General features: G+C 38.1%; 1 long non-coding RNA gene across 1 annotated transcript in view; it reads left to right on the top strand.

Moving 5' to 3' along the window:
• The window catches only part of LOC140697447 (uncharacterized), a 74417-nt gene extending 71760 nt beyond the window's left edge, over nt 1–2657 (top strand). Inside the window, exon 4 of the long non-coding RNA XR_012074557.1 lies at nt 2486–2657. This is a non-coding gene — a long non-coding RNA (uncharacterized lncRNA). The remainder of the gene's footprint in view (nt 1–2485) is intronic.
• Nucleotides 2658–15382: the final 12725 nt, after the last annotated feature.

A 15382-nucleotide genomic window follows, 5' to 3' on the forward strand; every position in this document is an offset into this window, starting at 1 on the left:
AGTGAAAGTTTGATAATGACAATTTAAAACAAGTATACTCTTTTGAATATTTATTTACTTATTCAGATAGTCAAAATTATTGAGGTATAAAAAATGCCTGAGCCATTTCTAACAACTCTAAAGCAGCTAGAAGAAATACTAATAAAACATGCGAAGAAATTACATAGATCCCTAGACCTGAATAAATGTGATGATGGTAGACAAAGAACAGTGAAGAAAGAAAGGGAAAATTGGAAATGAGAATAAGAGTGAAACACTGAAGGACTGATCTAACTGAAGGCTTGGGCAGGTCATTGACAATCAGGGTAAATGTGTATAGCGTAGGAAAAATGTGTTTGTACAGATGAAGCACTGCACTGCGATGACTTTGTGTATTATATTCTCACACGACTCATACATCTCATCCTGTTTGTGTTGACTGGGATGCCGGTTAGACAGACTGCTGTATCAGATGAGCCCAACATGTAGTGACTTAAACAAGTAAAATCCAGGGTCTTTAAGATGGCTTGACAGTGTCTGGGACAGAGGCTCCTTCCATCTTGTGGCTTTGCCATTCTTGAAGACGCTGCCTTTATCATTCACGCTGCTGAAGGTGGCTCACCACCATACCAGCTGGGGTCACATTCCACCCAGTGGGAAAAGGAAAGGCGACGCAGAGGTTTTATGAAACCCGGCATGGTTATTCGGAAGGGAAATGAAGGAGAAGGAAACCTGACCATGTGTCCAGGATGGTTTAAGAATAGTTAGATTTGGGAATTTAAACAGTCCCTTAGGCAATGCTGTGTCTTTCTAGGGAAAAACAATCAATCTCTGAGAGACGCCCACCCATCCTGTTTCTCTCCTTAAGAAGGTGCTCTGGTGTAAACAGAAGAGTAATGTGGTTTATGTGTCCCCATTGATGTGGGATGAGCTGGGGAGACTTGGCTGTCACCGGGTTTCAGCAGGGCTCAGTCATAGAGATGATCTCTTTCTACGGTACTACATGAAAACCCAGGACAAACTCCTCTGCCCTTGGTTTTACTTTCATTTACTCAATACAGTGGTCCCTGGACCAGCAGCCTCAGCTTCACCTGGGAACCTGTGAGAAATGCAAATTCTTGAGTCCCAGACCTACTGAATCAGAAACTCTAGGAGCCCAGCAACTGTGTTTTAACAAGCACTCTAGGTGATGTTAGGCACAAAGTTTGAGAACCATGGATTTAATGCAATTCACTGAAAGGAGGAATCAGAATACATGCTTAACGGACTGACTCTCCTTTTCTCTTGATCTCTCTCTCCCTCTTCTTTCTACAATTCCCTGGGACTAAAAGGAGTAAGCTTTTTGTTTACTACCCCTGACATAATATCCTACTGCCATAAAGCATCAGCTTTCATAGCAACATCCCATAACAAAACAAGAAAACAAACAAACAAAAGCCCATGAGAATGGGCTCTTTGAGTTTGGTTAGAATAAGGTACCTGAAAAACAGCCTAGATTGTTGCATGACCCTATTTTATTTTTTATTTTTTAATTTAACATTTTTTATTGATTTATAATCATTTTACAATGTTGTGTCAAATTCCAGTGTAGAGCACAATTTTTCAGTTATACATGAACATGTATATATTCATTGTCACATTTTTTTCTCTGTGAGCTACCATAAGATCTTGGATATATTTCCCTGTGGTATACAGTATAATCTTATCTATTCTACAATTTTAAAATCCCGTCTATCCCTTCCCACCCTCCCCCACTTTGGCAACCACGAGTTTGTATTCTATGTCTATGAGTCTATTTCTGTTTTGTATTTATGCTTTGTTTTTTTTGTTTGTTTGTTTTTGTTTTTTAGATTGTACATATGAGCGATCTCATATGGTATTTTTCTTTCTCTTTCTGGCTTACTTCACTTAGAATGACATTCTCCAGGAGCATCCATGTTGCTGCAAATGGCATTATGTTGTCGATTTTTATGGCCGAGTAGTATTCCATTGTATAAATATACCACATCTTCTTTATCCAGTCATCCATTGATGGGCATTTAAGCTGTTTCCATGTCTTGGCTGTTGTAAATAGTGCTGCTATGAACATTGGGGTGCAGGTGTCATCCTGAAGTAGGGTTCCTTCTGGATATATGCCCAGGAGCGGGATTCCTGGGTCATATGGTAAGTCTATTCCTAGTCTTTTGAGGAATCTCCATACTGTTTTCCATAGTGGCTGCACCAAACTGCATTCCCACCAGCAGTGTAGGAGGGTTCCCTTCTCCACAGCCTCTCCAGCATTTGTCATTTGTGGATTTTTGAATGATGCATGACCCTATTTTAAATGCCAGAAACTATTACTTTTGTCTTTGCATTCCTTCTTTAAGATATACTAATTTCCAGCCCCCTCCACTGATGGATACCATGGACCGACCATGCCAAGGGTCCAGTTCTCAGAGCAGTAAGAGAAGAGCATATTATTTTTCAAAGTATTGTATTAACCAGTTACACACATCTCTTTTGCCAGGAGTCTGCACTTCAATTTGATGAGAATAATAAAGAGGATTGGCTGTCTGCTCCTACATGCTCCATGGAAAGAAAGAATTCCGGGCCACAAAAACAGAGAGAAAGAGTCAAGGTAGAGAATGTCTGATTCTGGTTGTGTTTCTGTCCCAGCATCCTCAGCGAAGTGCATAGTTCCCCCAGATTATAAAATGGAGGTAATGTTCTAAATGCAATATTACATAAAAAGACATTTATTTTCACTCCTTTCTCTGCATAGAAATAGTCATTTGTCTTCCTTCTCAATGTGAGTTAGAATTTGTACTTCCTGAACAGAAGTAATTTCTATTTCCATTGACTGAGCATTTGTCTATTTCCTTAGGAGAGAGTTGTCTAGTAAACAAAAAATGTGTGGGATGTTAAACTTTTGCAATTATTTAAAAGGAACAACTCTAAATATGCTACACTAATATGGTTGTACGTTTGTGAATGGGAAATTTATAGAAAAAAGAGACATGATTCTTGTTTCCACCTAATCCAGTCTCCACATCTGATCTTTTGAATAATCATTTCAAAAGTGTAGGTTGCACACTCCCCTCCTTGGGGACTTCCCACTGCATGTAGAGTCAGTGCCCTTCAGTCACCTCGGCTCCACAGCTTCTGCCCTTGTGCCCTTCCCTAGAGTCATTTCAAGGTTTCCCACCCCCTCCTTACTTATATTGGTTTTCTTTCCATTTCCAAATTCTTTCCTAGCCCAGAGCTTTGGGTCATTCCCTTTGCTAGGAATGTCCTTTCCCCTAACCCTTCACAAGGTAAATTCTCACTTACTCTGATTTCTCAGAGAAATATCTCTTCTTTAGAAAAGCCTATGGTAGTTTTAGGAGTCACTCTTACTGACCACTTTGCCTTCATATCGATTGTCACAATTTGTAGTTAAGTATTTGCTTGGTGCTTATGATTGTCTAACTTAGCTTATAAACTTTGTATCATCAGAGATCACGTCCGTTTTGTTTACTTCCCTATAACCAGCACACAGGAGGTGCTCATAAGTTTTCTGATGATTGGATTACCAAATATCATACAGCAAAATGGACCCTGCAGTTTGAAATACAAATGATAAATCATCCTGAAATTTTAACAATATTACAGTATATTGAATTTGATTGTTCATAGATGGGTCTAATTCCAAAATTTGTAAACTGGTTATTTGACACTCAGATTATGTATCTCTACAGAAAAACTGTCATTGTCGGTTAAGGCCTGTGGCCACTGAAAATAACAGTTACAAATCTGCAAGCTCAAGACCTTTGTTTCCAAAGTAGGATTCCTGGTTTTTTGCCTCCATATGATTTTTAAGGACTTTGTTTTTGTGAAATTAAGATAGAAATAATGTATTCAAAAGGTGATTTTTAGTTTTCTTCTCTCTCAACATCTCTTACATGATCTGAATGTTTGCATTGCTGTAAAACTGTTCTCAGCATAATGGATAGAGAGCTTTAAGGAGCTGAGGGGAAAGGACAGCTTCCAAAAGTAGTTTGGAAGGTGATCTGTCAGCACACCGCTGTAGCTCCCAGTGTGGAAATATGTTTGTGTGTAAGTGGCCTGGGGTGGGGCTGGGGGGACTGCTCCAAGACGGGGAATGACTCTGGAATCGGCCCCTTGTCCACTGGAGTGCTCCACTGCTTAGTCACAGTGGCAGCTGCACAGCCCTAACCGCCCTTGGAATGCTGGCTCTCAAAGGCCTCGTCAGTGGCACCGAAGTGGCCACTCACAAGTGCAGATGTATTAATTAAAGGGCCCAATACTGCAGCTCTTTGAGGTCAGTTCAAATCAAACTCAGTTTTGCTTTCAAGTCCCTCCCAGACATATAGAAGCATATTAGGCCTGAGTGGTTGAAAATTTCCCTGACTAGAACAGGAATTTCCGCTCCAGCACGCCTACAGGTGCTCCTCTGGCCTTTGTTTGAATACTCACCTCCTTAGCCATCAGTCCACTTCATATTTGGACAGGTCTCATTGTTACACATTTTGCTTCCTTATGCTGTAATGAAATCTGCCTCCCTGGACTTTCACCCCATTTGTCTTTGTTCTGCCCTTTGGAGCTATGTAGAATATGTCTGATCTGTCTTTAGCCTGATAGTTCTTTAGACATTTGAAGACAGCTGCCAGATCCTCTCCCCTAAACTCTCTTTCCCAGGTAAAATAGCTTCAGATCTTTTATAAGTAGTGTATTACTGTGGAAAATGTATGAGCAACAGCCCTAGGCAGAACTGAGTTTGGTTAATTCAATTATTCACTCTCTTTGCATTTATTCCCACTTATAAGTAGAATAAGTATGATAAACCCTACAAAGGAGAGGTACACTAGGGAGGGGTTTGGCCAAGGCAGGGAAACTCAGCTAAGGCTCTCTTAGGAGGTCAAGACTGAACTGACCTGATGGATGGGCAGGAGTTAACAGGGTGAAGAGGAGAGGAAGTGCTTTCCAGATGGAAGGAGCCTTATGTACAAAGGCCCTGTGGGGTGTGGGCATGTGATAGAGGCATCACATTTCGTCCTGATACAACTTCTGTCAATATGCAGAGATGGATTATAACAGCTTCTCCCTTATTAAAAGAATTGTTCCTGTGGTGTTATTAATAATAGTAATAGTAATAGTAATAGTAATAATAATAATAATAATAATAATAATAATAATAATAATAATAATACATTAACCCAGTCAGGCCTATTCCTTCGTTATTCCACCAACAGATACTCCCACTTCTGTTCTTTTGCTTCTGCTCTTCCCTTCCTAGAAAGGTCTTCCCTTTTCTATTTACCCAGTCCTTGCAATCTTTATGGTCTATCTCCAGTTCTAGTTTCTCTAGGAAGCTTCCCTGGGCACTCAGCCTCAGGTCCTTTCTGTAGTGTAATGGTTAAATGCAGGATTTTGTAGTCCTGGGTTTGACTCCAAGTTTGGTTATTAACTACCTGGTGGCCTTAGGCAATTTACTTAATTTCTCTGATACTCAATTTCCTTATCTGTACAAAAGAGGTAATAACAGTAATTACTAAATTAAAATGGTTGGAAGAATTAAGTGAGATTATATTATCTCTGTGTGTGTGTGTGTGTGTGTGTGTGTGTGTGTGTGTGTGTATGGAAGCCCTTCCTAATGCTTTTTACTTCCTTGTCCTGTACCTCCTCTGTGGCCCACACCAACTGACCCAGTAGTTCCTTTCTAAGGCCGACTCTAAGGATAGTGGAGAAGGGAGGAAGCTGTCTGCTTTGCTCTTTGTACCACTAAGGCACACCCCCAGAAGTGCCCTCACAGTAAGCCCTGGTGCGCATGCCCTTAGGGCCTCTCTACTACCCACTGGCAGAACCTTCGAGCTCCTCAGGCTCAGCGTCACCGTGCACCACCAAGCCAGCCCAGGGAACTGTAGAAGGCAAGTTATATTCATGCTTTAAATGGCAAGTAAAACCATTTTCCGGAATGTCACATCCAAGTCGTCCCTGGATTAATGATTCTTTTGCAGAATCGTATTTCATAAACATAACTTGACAAATTTTAATAACAGGAAAACAAATTATTTAACTCATAAATAAACAGGTTTTTAAAGCACTTACTTTCAAATGAGGTTAACTAGGTGAAATTCTAGTATTATCTTTAAAAATATTGAAACCTATATGTCAAGACTGTAGTCAAAGTTGTAGTGGTAGGATATTGAATTTCCATCTCAAAAAAGGAATGGAAATGTTCTAAATTGATTAAGTCCATTGATTTAAGTTTTTTTTTATGCTTACAGACTGCAGACAATTGTGGTTCAATATTGCAGGTAATTGTCTTCTTTGCAGAATTAAAAGAATCTGCAAAATAGAAACTAAATCAATGTTGGCACTTGCAGTTTAAAACACAACCCCTTACCAGCATGACTCTGCATTTGTTTCATATTTCAGATACTTCTCATGCCCTGCTAGGTCAAGGACTAGAAAAGACATTTTAATGCATGTCTAGTTCTGCAATCAATAAAGCTAATTTAAACTATCCTCTAACAGGTGAGGTAAAGGATTAGTATTTAGGTCTGGGATTAACAAGTGAAAATAGGCCATTCTGTGATACTCTCAGGGACACAGCACAGTTCAGGGTTTAAAGCTCAGAGAAAATCTATTTTGAGAAAGGCACGAGTGAAAAACTTCACTATGGACAAGCTTGTATCCTATTAGTGACAATATCTTTATCTTCTGTTCCTGAAGCATCATCTCTTTATTGTGATATAACACATCTTTCCCCCACCAACCTCAGTTCTATCAACTGAATTTTTCTGCCCTTCCTTTTGTTTTTGAAATGGAGCCTCCAGTTACATTTACTTTGATTACTGTTTTAACAGATACTAAAACCGAGATTAGTGTGTCTGTTTTTCTGTTGCAGCCATTTTGACTACAAGTATTTAAATGGTATGTAAAATCTCACTGAAGCACTAAATTCAGAATTTGAAAATGTGTGTACGCTACCATGGTTCTGTAGAGTTTAAAATTGGCCATTTTGTTTCTTTATAAAATTAGCAAAATGAAAATATACATTTTGTTCTATTAATTTGCTTTTCCCTGTTCTCTTTAATTTAGCTTTATTTCCTCTGTTCTTTGTAGTCTCCCCTACCCCACACTGATTTTCTTTCTGAAAATCCCTTAAATGATGGACACTGACATCAGTGTCCACAGTTTTAACACTTTTATTAAATCTAATAAGTTTCATAAAAAGCCAGGTGCACCTTAGGGAACTGTGAGCTTATTAAATATTAGCTAACCTCATTTTATGGCCAAATCCCTCTTTTTCTGTTGCTCTAACATTTATTTTTATCAATTGTTACTATCTTCTGCTCAAGCATCATGATAAGAGATACAATTGAAGTCTCATTTGTTTTCTTTCACCACCCAACATTTTATTTTGATAAAGTTGAAACATACATAAAGGTTGAAATAATTGTATCATGAATATCCATATGCCTACTCATACATATTCTACTATGAACATTTTATTATATGTAATTTATTACCCAGCCATGCATTATCCATTTCTTTATCCACCTATCAATTCATCTTAATTTTTTGATGCAGTAAGTTGCAGGTATCAGTATACTTCATCTCTAAAGCTTCAGCATGTGTATAATTAACTAGAGTTCTATATTAGTTTACAGTTTTATTTTCATTTTCTTTCAAATAACATGTACATCTAATGACCCATACAAATCTTAAGCTTACCATTTACTGAATTTTGACAAATGTATACACCTACATAACCGAACCCCCTATCAAGACACAGAATGTTACCATCACTCCAGAAGGTTTCCTCATACCTCTTTCCAGCCAAATCCTCACCCACACTCCCTGCACTCAGGCAGCCAGTGTTCTAATTTTTTTTTTCCACCACAGGTTAGTTTTACATGTTCTAGAACTTCATGCAGATGGAATCAAAGTATAGGCCTTTACAGGCAAAACTTCTTTCATTCAGCATAATGATGAGATTCATCCATGTATCAATAGTTAGTTCCTTTTTCCTGCTGCGTGGTTTTCTGTACTATGAGTACACCACAGTTGGTTGATCCATTCTCCTACTCAAGAACAGCTGAGTGGTTTCCGTTTTTTTGGCCCTGAAGACTTAAGTTGCTATGGGCATTTTTGTACAAGTTTTTGAACGTGTGTTTTCCTTTCTCTGTGTAAGTATTTAAGAGTGTGACTACTGGGTCATAGGCTAGGTGTATACCTAACACTGCAAGAAACAACTAGGTTTGTTTCTAAAATAACTGTGCCATTTTATACTTCTTTCAGCAATTTATGAGTTTTGGTTGCTCCACATTCTTGCCAACATTTAGTGTTGTCAGTCTTTTGAATTTTAGCTATATTGGAGAGTCCATAATGATACCTCATATTGGTACTCATTGGCATTTCCTATTAACAAATGATGTTCAGTACTTTTCATATGCTTCTTGGCCATTCATAGGCCTTTATTTGTGAAATTTCTGTTTAAATCTTTGTCCACTTCTTTTTATTAGGTGGTTTTTGTTTTCATTATTGGGTTGTAGTTCTTTATATATCCTGGATACCAGTCTTTTGTCAGAAATATGTCTGTGAACCTGTTTCTTCATCCACCTTGGCCTCCATTCTGTGGCATAATTGAATCAGTGTTAAGTATTGTCTACATATTCTTGTCCAAAGACCCTTATAAGTTTGTAAAATAAATACCTGCTAGGTGATATCTTTCTTTAATGTCATAGGAGGGCAGTGGTGGAGTCTCAGAAAACTGTTGAATGTCAGGGACTGTTTTTTCTATTTGACCTTCTGTTGTACCAGTGGTTATTTTCAGGATGGAAATTACTGTTTTCTTAGTTTACTTTTTAAAAATAGTTCCATCTAGGTTCTTTTCTATATATAAAGTAGTACAAAGTGAAACAAATCTAAGAGTAATTGTGAAAAAAAAAAGAAAAAAGAAAACCAAACAGTGTTTTAGTGTTACTTTATTCATAGTTATCTAGGGGAAAGAGTGTCTAGTGCTATCTGTGATTTCATGGTAATAACAAAGTTGATAATGATATTGCAAGTTTGTGAAACCATTTTTTCCCCCAAAGTACTTCTACAATTTTTTTTTAATCTTTAAAATCAGGAAATAAACTTTAGAGTTGGCTTCATCTCTTAAGAGAGGAAACACTACTGTAACTAGTGTAACTTTTGTGGCAAAATCGTGTTCTTAGGATTTGTTCTCAAAACCAAGATCCAAGTGAAAATCTAGGAGTATTAAGTACTTTTGCATCATGCATTACTACATTGTTTGTATACAGAAGATTAAAAACAAATCCAAACATCACCCCATAGGAGACCAATTCAAATGAACTGTTTCAGTCATACAATGGAATAATTCCCCTTCTCAGTCTCCTACAGAATATATATATATATATATATATATATAAAATCACTTATGTTATATTTTTTCTTCGTGATTTCATAATAGTAGGGTTTTACAGATAGAAAGAACGTTGGGGTCATCTAGTTCTATCCCCTCATTTTACAGAGGAAGAAAAAAACCTCACAAATATTTAAAGAAATATGCCCCAAACAGTAGAACTCACAATTTTGGGAGTTAGGACTAGACATAGATCTGATTAAATAATCTTCTGATTGAATAGTTTTTCCTCTATTGTCAAACCCTGTGGCTTTGTGCTTCAAGATGACACTTACATTTACTCCTTCCTTTCTATTGTGTTTTCCAAGATGGTCTCTAATTATGTCTAAACTGGATTGTCACTCAGACTGAAGTTTTCCCCTCAGATCCATCTTGTACTCTTTTGTCTCACTGATTCTCCTAATATAGACTTTTCATCGGGCATCCTTAATCTCCAGAAACTTCAGTACTCGCCGTTGAATCGGGTCCTAAATTCTCAAGGATCTCCATACTCTTGATCCCGTCCTGCCTCTGCATCCTTGTTTCCCACTCTCCCCAACCTGCATCTGCCCACCAGGATGCTCTCACTATGCCCTGGCTGCATGTGTACTTATTGGTTCCTTATTCTAGTAAAACCGCCCGCTCTTCCCTCCAATTAGCCACTTACATCCAGCTCATAGTTCAAAATCCAGCTCAAGCTCCACCTTCTCCATGAAACACTTTCCTAATTTTTCTCAGCTGCAGTGACTTCTCACCCCTGAATATACACTGCCACTTCCCACTTAGCAATTGATACGTGTACTAGCTCTGTAACAGATAAACCCCCAAATCTCAGTGGCTTAGCATCAGAGATTCATACTTGTTGCTCAGTGATGGCAGTGTGAGTAAGTGTTCGTGTACTGCTGATGGTGGGGTGGCGTGGGGTGCTGTGCTCGTTGCAGCCATGTAGGGGTCAAGGACCATGGAGGCTTTGCCACCTTTTGCTCCCAGGTTTGCTGAGGCATTGGAAGGTGGAGAAAGAGTGGAGAAGGCACATCTGCCTCTTAGGCACCTCAGTCAAGTAGGGACATGTCAATACTTTTGCTGGTGAAAACTAATCACCTTCCCCGGGAAGAGTACCTGCTCACTGGGCATCTGCATCCCTAGAACTATTCTGCTCTTACTCTACTCATCGTAGGGAAGCACACATATCTGGGATGGGGGCTGGGGGGTAGATAACTAGCTAGCTGTTCTGATTTTAATTGTTTGGGGTCCTTGTATCTCCAGCTGGATTTTATATTGTAATTAAAATTCCCCAAATGTATGCAACAAAATGAGAGTCTGGCACTAAGTGTATGCTCAGTGTATGCTTGTTAAATAACAGAATAATTTATATAGTCTTCTTTTTTGTTAGTTTTTAATTTCTAAATTAAACCAGAAAGAGAAACAGAAAATAACAAATCCCTAGGGGTTCTGTCTTTGTTTTTTAATTTTTTTGTTTTATTTTTTAAGAGCATGTTTGCAATGTATTCTTCACTTAACATGCAGAAAGTGAAATTTAGCTGGATTATCTTCCCTTTGAAAAATAATCAGATTCTTTTCAGCTTCAAAAACAATTTTCAACTGGTACCTCTTCTTTCCCTTTCTTTTCCTATATCTTTTATAGAAAAATTGACACATAACACAAAATAAAGTGAATATTGTAACTAAATCTTGTCACCTGGCTTCAGTAATGATTGACTCATGACTAGCCCTGTGTCATCTGTCTGCCTCACTCCCATCCCACACTCAATTTTTGAAACTGAATATAAATATATTGTTTCATGTGTAAATACTTCCACTTGTATTGCTAATAGAAAAGGCCTAAAAAAACCCCATAATACTATATCTCATTTCAATAATAACAGTAATTCCTTTTTAATCACTAAATAATCCTGTTAGTAATCAAATTTCCTCCATTATAAAAAATTGGTTTGTTCAAATCAAGATCCAAACATGACATTTTAGACATACCTCTGGAATATTTTTAAAAATTATAGTTTTTCTCTCCCTTCCCAGCTTTTTCTTGGAATTTATTTATTGAAGAAACCAAGTCATTTGTCCTATAGTGATTTTCACATTCTGGATTTGGCTGAATCCACCCCTATGGTTCCTTTTATAGTTTAATGTACCTCTGTTCCCCAGCATTTCCTGTAAACTGAAGTTAGGTCTAGAATCTTGATCAGATTCAGGTTTGATTTTTCATCATAGATGGGGTTATGTATATCCATCAGAAGACACATAATGCCTGGTTATCTCTCTTTTTTGCTTATAACGTGTATCAGTGGGTTTAAGAGTTGTCACCCTGATCCATCCATTATAAAGTTCTCCCTTGGCTTTTCACCTGCGGTTTTGTCTGCCACTGATGATCATTACCTAGATCCATTATTTAATTTTGCACATCCTGTGTCTTTTTACAATAAGATCTCCCAGAATTTTGAAATATTTTATTATTCCTTTTCATCTTATATTATTAAATATATTCTAGACATTTAAACTCCCAGTCATAAAAATGATAATTAACATCTGTTTGACACAAAGTATTTTCACACTGCTTCACAAATGCAATCTGATCCTCTCAAAACACCTTAGAGGTGAGCTGGCTCTGTGACCTTGGGCAAAGGTCCTCATCTTAGAGATGAGGAAAATAATAATAACCACCTCTAGGATTGTTATGAAAATAAAACAAATTTAATATATGCAAACTGCTTAGAACAGTGCTCAAATATTACAGTGAGAGTAAAATAAACATTTGCTACTGTTGTTACTAATATTGTCATGTTGCTATCATCTAGGTTTCTTTCAGTTTTAATGTATTATTTTGCAGTTTTAACTAATGTTTCTTCGACCTTTTTTTAGTTTTTATGGAGATTAATAGGAACAATTTAATTACTACATTTTCATATAACTTCATAGTCTCTGACCCCTGCTCATAACCTTGTTTAGCTTACATGGGATATGAACTTAGCTTTTACTGTCACTTACTGCTAAATATCATTCATGTACTCTGTTTCCTTTATTTATAGAAAACCAACTAACAGTCATTTTCTTTCCCCTGCCCCCCCCCAAAAAAACAATTAAAAGAAGATGATATTCAACTTATGCTGTTTAGACTATCTGTAGCATTTTCTCCTTTATGAGAAGAAAAAAGCAGCATGCTTTCACAAATTTTATATTAATGAGCTTTTAATATATTCTAAAATAAACCTTAATGGAGTCACAGAGTGCTAGAGCTTGGAGGACCTTGGAGGACAGTCTGAGCTCTTCATTTGCAGGTGAAGAAACTGAGAACTAACCAGGTTAAATGGCTCATCCAGGTAGAACTAGCGCCGAGATCTTAAATCAAAACCAGCCCACGTCTCTAGCCTCTTTCCATTACACTGCATGATGCTCAACAATTTTCAGTGTCCCTCCATCAGTGCTCACAACACTACCGGCAACAGTATCACTATTTGGAGTTAAAAGTGAGGAACATGAGCTACAGGCTGGAAGACACACAAATGTCAGTGGAACCTAAAAAGGTGGAACCCAGGAACCCATCTCTGTGCTAGGACATTTGGGTGACAACAGACAGTAAGTGCATGTCAGGCTAAATGAATATAATATGTATTTACATCAATACTGAGACATAAAGAGACAGCGACTTTCCACTGATACCGTGTGCCTAGTAGTACTTGCCTAGTCACATAGTCATATATGGAGGGTAGAGTTGCAAGCAGGTTTTAAGTAATTTTTGACTTTTTTTTGTTTGTTTTTACTTTTAATTGTGGAGAATTTTAAATATATACAAAAGTGGGCAGAATAGTGTGATTCTTATGTTCCCATCACTTAGCCCCACTCTCCATTAACCTAAGGCCAACCTTATTCCATTCCTCCTCTCATCCACTCCCCATCTTGTATTATTTTGAAGCATATTTCTTTAGAAGACAAAAACAGTTTTAAAATAATTACCACATGACCCATTATCATGCCTAAAATTTCTTAATATAATCAAACCAGCAGTTGATATTCCATTTTCCCATTGTTTTAGAAACATCAACATTTTAGTCTTTTTTTGACTTAGAATCTAATCCCTTACATTGTGATTATTCCTCCTTGATCTACATATTACTTCTCTCTCTCTTTACTCCTTGCAATTTACTTGTTGAAGAAAACAGATTATTTTTGACCTGAAGTTTTTCCCATAGTCTGGGTTTTGCTGCTTACATGCCCATAGTATAGTTACAAAGCAGCTTTAAACATTCAAGAAAATGTTTGTGCATATTATTATCAGGTTTCACCAGTTCGATGGTATTATTCTGGGCACAGATGATAACAGCTGGAGGTCCGGGTGGTGGATCCCAGCTGGCTCTGAGGGATCTGTGACAGAGTTAGGTGTGCTTGTCAGTATGAGCAGCTGCTGTCAGGCTGAGAAAGCTTGTCTAGTGCTCCAGTCCTGTCCTGCTCTCTAATCTAAATTGTGCCTTTTGTTATATAGTTTCACAGCATCCTTTACTTTTTCTTCACAGCAGCCAGTCACAATTTGTAACTGTAGCAATCTTCGAAGATTTATTGTCATAAAAGCTAGGAGTGCATGAATGTACCTATGTAAAACTGAATTCTTTATAACAGACAAACCATGGTTTCTAGCCGGGAATGGGAAAACATAAACTTGACAATTCATGATAATCATTTCCACATTGGAACTTTTTCTCTTGTGATTAAACACTAAGTCAAATTCAATTCTTCCTTCCTCTTCTCTTCTCCCTGGGGAAGACCAAGTTCCTGGGCCAGGGTCATCCCATAGATAGGCTGTTCTTTATTTGGTCCTCACCTTTAACTAAGGTTGGGGTATTTCTTCATGCTGCATTCATCCCAATTTCATAGGCTTATTGTAAAAACCCTATGATCAATCAGTCTTCCAGACAAGAAGACAAGATTCAGAGGAGGCAAGAGTGTAGATGCTAATGGGTGCTGAGAAGGGTGCTGTCACCCTTTTCCCTACTGGGGCAAAGCCGAAGGAGGTATTTACAACACCCAGATTTACTTAGATGAATCTCAGGTTTGAAATAACACCTGCCAATAGGACACCTGGGCACAAGGACTGAGTGAGTCCTGGCAGATGGCCTATGGGCAGCTTTATAGATCCCTGCACATGCCAGGGTGGTGTGAGGAAGTTGCTGAGAGGTTTTAAGCCCCTGAAGGATTTGAGGGTGAGGGTAGTGGCAAAATGCCAAGAGACATCAGGGACCTGGGAGAGACTGAGTATGTGGACCTTGAGACTAGAAGCAATAGCAGGGACTATGGCCACCAGCAATGTATGCCAAGTACCATTTGTGGTAAACGCCACTTCATCTGGTGCATGTATGTGACTCACCAAAGACCATGTGTACAATGACACTTCAGATGTCCCCTGATGCTGGAAGGCAATTAATGCATCTTGGGGAAGTTGGCTCATACTCAAGAAAAAGGGAAACAGAAGGAGGAAGAAAACTTTGAATCAGCATGAATATTTAGTAGTTTTAAACAGAAAGAGACTGAGCTATCTTCAAGTGGCAAGACTGAATTAATTTTCCTTCCCTCAGCAGAAAGAGGACTCAAGCGTTAAGTTTGAATTCCATCAGAAAATGATAAAAGGCATATGCCAGCGCATCTGGGTTGTGACTATACATTTTAAACCCACTATACAACTCACATTTATGTGTTTATTTTTAAATCTCTCTCTTCACTATATTGTAAGTTTCATGAAGGTACAGGCCACCCCTTTTTTTGTTCTTTATTCTTGACACCTAACCCAGTGCTCGGCACTTGACAGGTACTGAAGAAGAATTTACTGAATGAATCTTATACCCACACACCAGAGCTCCTTCCGAAATACTTGTTACAGAGCAAGCCCACAATAAATGATCTTTCCTCTTCCTTTCTAGAAGAATATATATATATTGAGGGGAGGGGCACAGTCCATCCTGCTGTTGAAAGTCAGTTGTGCCTTGGGTGGCTCTGAAAGTAAAT

Source organism: Vicugna pacos, chromosome 7 (genome assembly GCF_048564905.1).
Source record: "Vicugna pacos chromosome 7, VicPac4, whole genome shotgun sequence".
In the NCBI taxonomy this organism is placed as follows: domain Eukaryota; kingdom Metazoa; phylum Chordata; class Mammalia; order Artiodactyla; family Camelidae; genus Vicugna; species Vicugna pacos.